Below are 9,658 nucleotides of genomic sequence, written 5' to 3' on the forward strand. Positions count from 1 at the left end.
TATTGGGGTATGATTGCTTGTAGAGCAGAGAGTACTTTTTTCCAAGCTTGAGGGGCTGCACTGCTGTTTTCACAGCTATTTCTACACAGCAAGCTCTGCCATACCAGCACTCCTCCTCCCCAAGAACTGCCAACTGGGATCGTGAGTCAGATCCAAGCAGGCTCTGTACTCCCTCTGTGATCCTCCACTTAATCCCTCCCACCTATGGTGGTGGGCCTAGGGCTGGAAGCAACTGCAGCTGTAGCTCTGGAAGCAGCCTCAGAGCTGCACCATCTCCACTGTGGCCCCCAGGGTGGTGGCCAACCTTGACCTCCTTTCACTCTCTCCCAGCAGCTTTTCCCACTAGACTTCTCTGTTGTCTTTGGTGTTTGTGGGTTGAGAAGTCTGGTAACTGCCACAGCTCACTGATTCAGGGCGCTACAATTTTGCCTGGCTCCCTGTCTGGTTGGTTCAGGCACAGCCCTCACTGGGCTCTGCTCTGCTCCGCTCCCAGCTCCATGTGATAGACCTCACCCAGCAACCATCCAGGCTGTCCTGGGCTGGAGCTCTGCTTCCCTCTGCTATTTCGTGGGTTCTTCAGTTCTAGAATTTGTTCAGAGTCATTTTTCATAGGTGTTTGGAAGGATCTGGGGGAGAGCTTCAGGCAAGTCCCTGGTTTCCATCTGCCATCTAAGCTGTGCCCCCCAATTATGATTATTTTAAAACAATCATTTGCTGTCCTCACAGAATGAGCAATACAAAAATTTTCTACTTAAACTTTTTCAACATTTCTTGAAATTTATTCTTTATCTTCAAATACAAAGTGCAGACAATCCACAATTTATAAACAGGTTATCTTATGAAAGTTAATTTGTAGTTAGAACATGTTTTCCTACAGAAATGATGGTATCAGTTAGGTTGCCAGGCCAATCCATAGATATCTATTCAAGTCAATGTACCAAAAAGAGTGTTATAATGATTGAATCATATTATGAAAACTAACAATTGTTTGTAATATATGTATGTATATATGTATATATACATGCACATGTATATATGTACATATACATGCACATGTATATATACATATTCTTAAAGCAAAAGAAATGCTTGCAAAATCAGAATTTGGGATGACAGTGACAACTTTTATCACATTGAAATGCAATAGAAAATGTTCTGTCCCACCATTCTCTCAACACAGGTCCCCTGCTGGGAGTAAGAGAAGATACTTGCTCCTTGTGATTCTGCTCCAAACCCCTTTCTCTATACTCTGTGTTACCACTCTGGTGCAGATCTTAATTAAAACTCTCTTGGACAATTATAATAGCCTCTACTATGTTTATTTTCCCACCTCCATTCTTTCTCCACTCTAAATCATCCTTCATACTCCTGCCAGCCAATTAAATTTTTATATAATTCTTCTTTGTTTAAAAATCTTCAGTGGAATACTATTACCCATAAAGTTTTGAACTTCTTAGCCTGGTGTTCAGGATCATTCAAAATCCAGCACAACTTTACATCAATATCTCTTATCACTATCTTCCACACATTTTGCCCCTGAATGTTCCACTTCTTTTCCCTTTCTTTATCATTGGGCTTTTGTATACCTGGAACAACCACTGCCATTGTTCCCAACTGTTGAATATAGGTCTGTGTTCTATAATGATCACAAGAGTTGAATGAACAGAGGTTCCCTGTTTTCCAAGTGCATTTATCAAGGAGAAGGATCCTTACAATACTTTCCATATTGAATTTGCCATATTATAGCCACTTCTGTTGATTCATAAAGATACAAAAAAGGAACACCAAAAATTATCTAGAAAAAACGTTAGGTAGTAAAAAGTCAAGGAAGAAATGGAACACCTTAGAGAAATATTTGGTGTTTTCTTGTTTGTTGCCAATTGAAGGGTGAGTCATCATAAGGGAAAGTCAAGTTCAGAAAGTAAACATATTTTGAAAGATAGTACCTGTCTGAGAATGAGATTTGAGTTTCTGAACCATGGTTCTAATTATAGAAATGGTGGGTTTGGCAAGGGCTAAAGTACACATGAAAAAGGTGAGTGAAATTATTTACTGTTAGTCTTGAGAAAATCATATCCAAACTTTCAAAAATTAAAAAGAAAGAGGCTGCCCTGTTCCTTTGGCTACTGTCTGTGTTGTAGACCCTTCCAACACAAGAGTTCATGAAGAAATGTGTAACACACCAACTTACTGTGACCTAGGAAAAGCTACTAAAAATGTCTTCAATAAATGTTATAGGTTTGGTATAGTTAAAATGTATCTTACAACCAAGTCTTGAGTGGAATGGAATTTTCCACTTCTCTTCATTCATATACTGACACACATAAAGTTTGTGGTAATTTGGAAAACAAGTACAAGATTGGTGACTATGGACTTATCTTCATTCAAAAATGGAACAGAGACAATACCCTGGGGAGAGAAATCAGCATGGAAAATAAACTGGCTATTGGTCTGAAGGTGACTCTTGAAACCATATTTGTACCAAAAATAGGAAAGAAGAGTGGGCCTCCTAGAAATTGGACTGTTTCAGTGTTGAGGGAAGTGTTGACATTGATTTCTCTGGACTGACCCTCTTTGACGGAGCTATATTAGTTTATGGAGGTTGGTTTTCTCGCTATTGGGTGAGTTTTGACTTGGCCATATCCAAACTGTTTCAGAATAATTTTGCCCTGGGTTATAAAGCTACTCACTAACAGCTACACATGTGTGAATATCAGCTTTGAATTTAGAGAGTTAATACACGAAAAGGTTAATGAGAAGATTGAAATTTCTATAAATCTTATTTGGAGAGCTGGCAGTGACAACATACATTTTTTGCATTGCTTCTAAGTACAAGTTGGATAAAAAACATTTTCTATCTGGTACCGTGAATAATGACAGCTTCATTAGACATGGTTGTTCTCAGACACTTTGATCAGATGTAAAGGTGGTGCTCTCAGCTTTAAATGATAGGAAAAAAAAAACTTCCATGAAGGAGATCGTAAGTTTGGGTTGGGATTTGAACTGGAGGGTTTCTATAGATTTTTGTTTTTCTGTTTGTAAAGTATCAGACTACTCCTTGGAAATGAAGAAAAATGAATTCACTCTGTTTTGGCCTAAATGTTCTTCTGTGAAATTTCAAGGTGACCTTTCGTTCTTCCAAACAATTGCTATAGGACCACCATGCTGAAGTCTAGATATTTTTAGTACATCATAAGAGATGCTTTTATGCACAGCAACATTGTGTGATGATCAACTATGACAGTTAACTTTTCTCAGCAATATAATGATCCAAGACAATTCCAAAAGACTTATGATGGAAAATGCTATCCACATCCAAAGAAATAAATATGGCATCTGAATGCAGATCAAAGCTTACTGTTTTCACTTTTTTATCTTTCTCTTGTTTTTTTTCCTTTTGTACTAATTCTTCTTTTACAATATTACTAATGTGGAAATATATTTAAGATGATTGTACACATATGGCCTACATCAGATTGCTTGCTGCTTTGGGGAGGGAAAAGAGGAAGGAGGGGAGGAAGAAAAACTTGAAACTCAACATCGTATAAAAATGAATGTTGAAAACTACCTTTACATATAAGTGGAAAAAGTAAAATACTATTAAGTGGGGGACAGATGCTTAAAAGCATGCATGGAATCTATAATGTTTGTACTATATTTTTGTTCAGTTGCTCAGTGTTATTTAAAATCTGTTCTTCAACAAGAGAGTAGTGTCATGTTATAAAGGAAATGACCTCATCTTCCAGTTTGTGAATCACATTCTGCATGTCCTACACCATTTTTTCATGTTATCAAACTGGTCTCTGTGCTGTAGTGATAGTTTTGGTTTTGCATTAGAGGGGTTCTTTTTGCATTTGCAATATTAAAAAAATTAAAAGGAGGGAGGAAGTATACTAACTGTGCACCCATAATTCTAGCTGGCTTAGAGGAAAACTAAAGTGCAAGAGGAAGAATAACATAAAGATAACTAAGAATTCATAGGAAATAAAATTCAATAAAATAGAAAACAATGAAAATCATAGCCTCAGATATCTAAACACAAATGCCAAAAATATAGACAACATGCAAATTGAATTCAAGATCCTAAACCAAGGAGGTAAATTTGAGTTCAAAGGCACCAATAAGACTTGGTAGAATGATACCTATGACTGGAATACGAATTTTGAACAGTATAACTTATTTAAAAATATAAGGCTGAGGTAAAGAATAGGAAGGAGGCAAAGGCAGTATTGAATATCAAGACAATATACTGCTGACAAAATCCAACAACCAGAGTAGGAAATCATGGTAGAGAACATTTGGGTGAAGATCAGTGGAGGCAGAAACAGAAGCTTTATTGCTGCTGAGCATACTGCAGATCGCCTGGATAGAAAAGAGAAATGAACAAGGAGTTAGAAAAACTGATCATTACCCTGTCACAGAGGCATGAGAGATAGATAGATAGATAGATAGATAAATAGATAGATAGATAGATAGATGGATAGATAGAAGAATGTGTGGGGGATATAGCATAGATTTTATATCATTGATGAATAATATGGAATAGTAAGTTATTTGTTATATATCCTATGTGGTAAAGTAGTATACATAATAATTTGTTGTTTTGATGATAAATTATTCTCCCAAAAGAAGGAAAAGCTAACTAGAGCTGGTGTTCTGGACCTGATCCCCATACACAAAGACAAGACTTTTGGAGTAGCAAATGAACACTTTGTCCTGTAAGGTTATAGAAAAATGAGAGGAAAACAAAGCATTCTGACACAAATCTTGTATTTGCCTTTCCTGATTCATCTTGATGCTAGCACTACCTCTCTAAAAAAAATTGTGGTCTATTTATTTTCTTTATGAATATAGTGTCTACCCAAGAGAATATAAGGTTTTTGGAGTCAGAGATTATATCATTTTTATTTTTGTATCTGCAATACCTGAAACATGGTAGGTGCTTAATAAATGCCTTTTGATTGATTGACTAAGAGAGCAGATGGGGAGATTCCATTTCAGGGAACTAGTGGAGAGAAAGGAAGGAGGGAGGGAGAGACAGAAAGAGGAAGAGAAAGAGGGATGAAGGGAGGGAAAAAGGAGTGGGGGGAGAGAGGGTGAAAGATGGGAAGAGGTAGGAGGGAGGAAAGGGGAGAAGAGAGAGAAAGGAAGAGAAGAAAGTAAGGGAGGGGGAGAAGAGAAGGAGAGAGAGAGAGAGAGAGAGAGAGAGAGAGAGAGAGAGAGAGAGACAGACAGACAGACAGACAGACAGAACTAAGGTAAAAAAAGTGAGCACATTCTAAAAGTCTAAAATGGAGACTTCTATGGTACATCTGAGTTGGGACATGTCCCATTTGTTACATCAAGGACATCAAAAATGCCCTTGGAGTGATGAGGCAAAACTTCAAAACAAACGATCTATCAGAAATGCAGCTAAAGCTGCCTCTGGAAAGTTTTTGTTTTCTTAGTAATAATCTCAGAAATTGCTGTAGTACTGCTTCATTGGCAATTTGGGTATTAAGCTCTGTGACAAGAAATCAGACATCCAGAAAGAGGACATCAATATACATAATCCACCACACCCTGCCCCTCACTCTTCATTGCTGCTTAGTGTATCGTGGAAGAGACATGGAGATACTGCTATGTCAAATAAAAGTTTCCTAAAATACTTTGGAGAGTCTAAAAGCATTTTCCCCAAGTTTTAGAGCATGGGATCTCAACTTTTTTTAGGTCATGGATCTCTTTGACAGTCTGGTGAAATTCATAGACTTCTTAAAATAATGTTTTTAAATGCCTAAAATAATGTATATATTTAGAATGGAGGTCAATAACTGTCAAAACATTTTTCCCAGACAAATTCATGGACCCACTAAAATCTGTCGTTGGATAGTATGTTAAAAATTCCCATCCTAGATGTTTAACTTGGTAAACTTGGTAAAACTTACTTGGTAACACTGAGAGTATTCTCACTCTGGACAGTTAAACCACTAAGCAAAGGTTGAAATAATTGGCACTGGTAACAATCCTTCCTCCACCTTTAGGAGGCGAGTGTTTCAGCCAGATAAGAGGAAAGATTGGGCGAAGTGTTCAGAGTCCCTATATAAGAAAAAGATGGAAAAAGTAAAAATCTGATAATTGGATAACACTTGAGACTAACATGGGCAACAGCTGTGAGCAGCTTCTGTTTCCAGTGGTGCTTTTTTGGGCAGTACTGTGCTAATTGTGAATCAAAGATAGCTGAATAAAAGTAGTGCTGTATCACAAACAACGGCAGTAGTCTCAATATAAGTAAGTAAAATTTTGATAAGGGGCTGTAAGTAACTGGGTAACCAGTTAAGTTAAAGAGAATGTCAGGAAAGAAGACTGACATCACAGTTTCCCATGTCAATTCACTATGAGAGTTGATCCAAAGAAACTGCTGCCATGAGTGTTACCACAAAGAATAATAGATGATGGAGGGTCTCAGTTCCATCAAAAATAGAGGGCAATGTAAAATTTTCAGTGACCCATAGAGAGTATTCTATGTTTACATTTCTGCTAGTGACACTTAATGGCTATCTAGTCAAAAGTACAGTTTGATTTCCATGCTAATAAAAAATAAAGGGCTCAAAGTAATTAAGGAGAATGAAATGTTTCTGAAAACAATGAAAGATGTATTTCAGGAAGTAAACAACAACAACAAAAAAGGAGAATAACCCCTTATCAGAAGGTTAGAAGATGGAAGAATGTGCCCTGGGGTGGGATGGGGGGAATAAGGAAGGAGAACACCTGAACTTTTGGAGCTATTGAGTAAGTATGAAGGTTTTCTGATAAAACAAGTGTGAGGAAAAAGTCACTTAGATTTTAAGGAATGAAAATGTCAATCCACATATGATACTATGAGAAAGGAAGAAAAGTTGAGGAGTGGTAGCTCATGACTCCCTCCTTTGGTCACTAAAGAAGACACAAGGGAACCTAACATAAACAATATCCTCTGTAAGAGGTATTTACGCCTCTCAACTGACCAATTAGAGAGGAGTGAAAGGATTCTTATACTGAAGTGAAAGCCCAGTTGGGATTAATTTCACAAATTGGAAAGGTGAAATCACTTCTTCTACTGTATCAGATTGGACACTGGATCTTGTAAACTAGGCCAATAAATCCCATCCAGATCCCTATTTATAGCTATTCTCACCAGATTGTTTACTGTTTATTTCTGAAAAGGCATTTCTAGTTGCCCCCTCGCTCCATTCAAGTACCCTTTATGGATCATGCCAAACCTAAAGCTATGGCTTTGACCCAATAATGAATGGATTTCCTTTTTGTGTCTTCTGTTACAGAAACACACACCTTCCATTTCAGGGTCTTGAAGCATTGGTCCTACTTGTGCACCTTTTTTATTTAAGTTGTACCTGAACACTGTGGTGTTATAGTAATTATAGTAACAAGAATTCTATGGATATATAGCATCATCAATATATTCTTTCCTCTTCCCCCTTACAATTTTAGCAGGGTCATTTCATCATAGCCCCTATTGTTTAGTAGTGGCAGCATGTTAAGTATCTTGTTAAAATGTACGTGTCACATTTTATGAAGGACATTAATAGCTAAAATTATGAGGGGACTTAAAACCATGCCATCTGAGGATTAGTTGAAGAAACTCAGATGTTCAGCCTAGAAAAAAGATTTCAGGAGGGAAAGATGCCCTCTTTAACCATATGTATAATGAATTATCATGGGAGAAGAAATGAGCATGTTTGGCTTGACCTCAAAGGACAGAACCAGGATGTATAGGCAAAAGTAACTGAAAAGCAGATTTAAATTTCTATGTAAGAAAAATCTGCAGAACAATAATGATCTAAAAATGGAATGGCAAGTATGTAATGAGATTGTGATGTCTGGAGGTCTTTAGGAAGAGGCTAGATGGTCACTGTAAATCTGCCAACTAGGGGATTGGTGATAAAATCTATACTAATACCTGATGGCTTCTGAGGTTCCTTTCAACTCTGAGCTTGTATGATTCTGGTTCTTATCTTCGAGGGAATTAAAGTGTAATACATATGTCATGGCCTCATCTTCCCCAGCCCAATCACTCTTACAAGATTTTACATATTAAAAATTCTTCTTTCTTTGTGAATTTGTTACATGTTTCCTTAAATAATATAGTTCCTTAGAAATGGAGGCGAGAGAGAGAGAGAGAGAGAGAGAGAGAGAGAGAGAGAGAGAGAGAATAAGAGAGAGAATGAGAGAGAGAGTTGCTTATCTTATGAGCAATCTTCTTCATATTTCGTAGTGCACTTCAATAATTTTGCAGAAGGTAAGTTTTAGAAATCTCAAAGCAATATTCTAGATAATGTGCACTAAGGAAATACCTTTAAAATTCCCAAGAACTGTTTCTGGTTTTCAGTTAGTTAAAATTGTGTCACTCTTTTCCATTCTAGGCACACTACTGCTTAATTTGTAAGCTGTTTCTATTAACATAACAAAGCTAATCAATGTATTGTAGGTCAATAGCTCTCTCAGCCATTAATAGGGAAAATCTGGGGCATCTAAATGAAAAATCTTGAGCTAGGGAAGGTGTTCATTAAATTTAGTACCAACAATTTGATTTTCACCTAGAGAAATGTTTTTTTTTTCTTTTCTTGAGCCAGAAATTTCTCAAGTCACTATGAGGACTAAAAATATAATAACTAAATATTACTAAATATTTTCTGTAAATTTTCTAGATATTTTGGGGGGAGGGAGAGGACAAGTTTGTTTTGTTTTTCTTCCAAAAGCCACAAAGTTAGCATAAAATCTGAAAAAGGAAATGTATCATTTCCCACCTTTTTGAATTTTATTAGTTAGGAGCTTTGAGGTTACATACTCTATGTGAAAAAAATATTTTCTTTAAATATAATAAAGCTTTAAACTTAATTGATAAAATAAAGTTCCTAGGCAATAGCAATGGGCTATCAGGAAGGTTTTCCAGAGGCTATTAAAAGGTTTCATTTAAACAAAACCATATCAATCTATGATGCAAGCCTTTTTAATCACAAATACATACACACAAACACAAACATTTCCATAACAAGAAGGAGAAATAAAAACCCTACTATAGAAGCTATGTTAAAAAGAAAATGATAAAAGAAAAAAAAAATCAAGTGCCAGCCATGGTCAGACTAATGACACAAGTTCTTGTTTTATGCCAGCATCTGTATGATGGTTTAGGAGAGGAATGGAGCTATTACTGACCTAGAAATCTATGACTAGAATATAAAAAAGGAATTGTTACAAGTAGCCGGGCTGTGGATGCTCATCAAACTCATTTGCAGATACATATCTATTAGGAATGATGGATAATCTATCCAATCTACAGAATAGTAATAGGGAGTACTAAATAGACTGATGAAATCTTGTCTTGTATGGTTCAGAACTCATAAAAATTTCAAATTCAATGGATTCTACAGTGATTGTATAGACCTATTATTACTCTGGTCCCTAAAGATAGAAACTATTAAAACCATTCTCCAAAAACAGGTAAATAGCATTACCCAATGAGGTGAAGAGAAATGGGAAAATGGGGTCTGAGTTTTAATCAATATTTGAAAGTTTTCAATTATATTTTATATGATTGAAAACATAGATGAAATTTGACCCCTTAAGCAAAATCTTCCTGAAAAGGGAGAAAAAAAATGGAGTGAGGGAAGGTAAAAATGAT

At 36.4% G+C, this 9,658-nt stretch overlaps 1 pseudogene; it reads left to right on the forward strand.

Moving 5' to 3' along the window:
* Positions 1–2,170: 2,170 nt before the first annotated feature.
* LOC118832184 lies at positions 2,171–3,042 on the forward strand (annotated as a pseudogene).
* The last annotated feature ends 6,616 nt before the right edge of the window (positions 3,043–9,658 follow it).

This window comes from Trichosurus vulpecula, chromosome 9 (assembly GCF_011100635.1).
Source record: "Trichosurus vulpecula isolate mTriVul1 chromosome 9, mTriVul1.pri, whole genome shotgun sequence".
NCBI lineage: Eukaryota > Metazoa > Chordata > Mammalia > Diprotodontia > Phalangeridae > Trichosurus > Trichosurus vulpecula.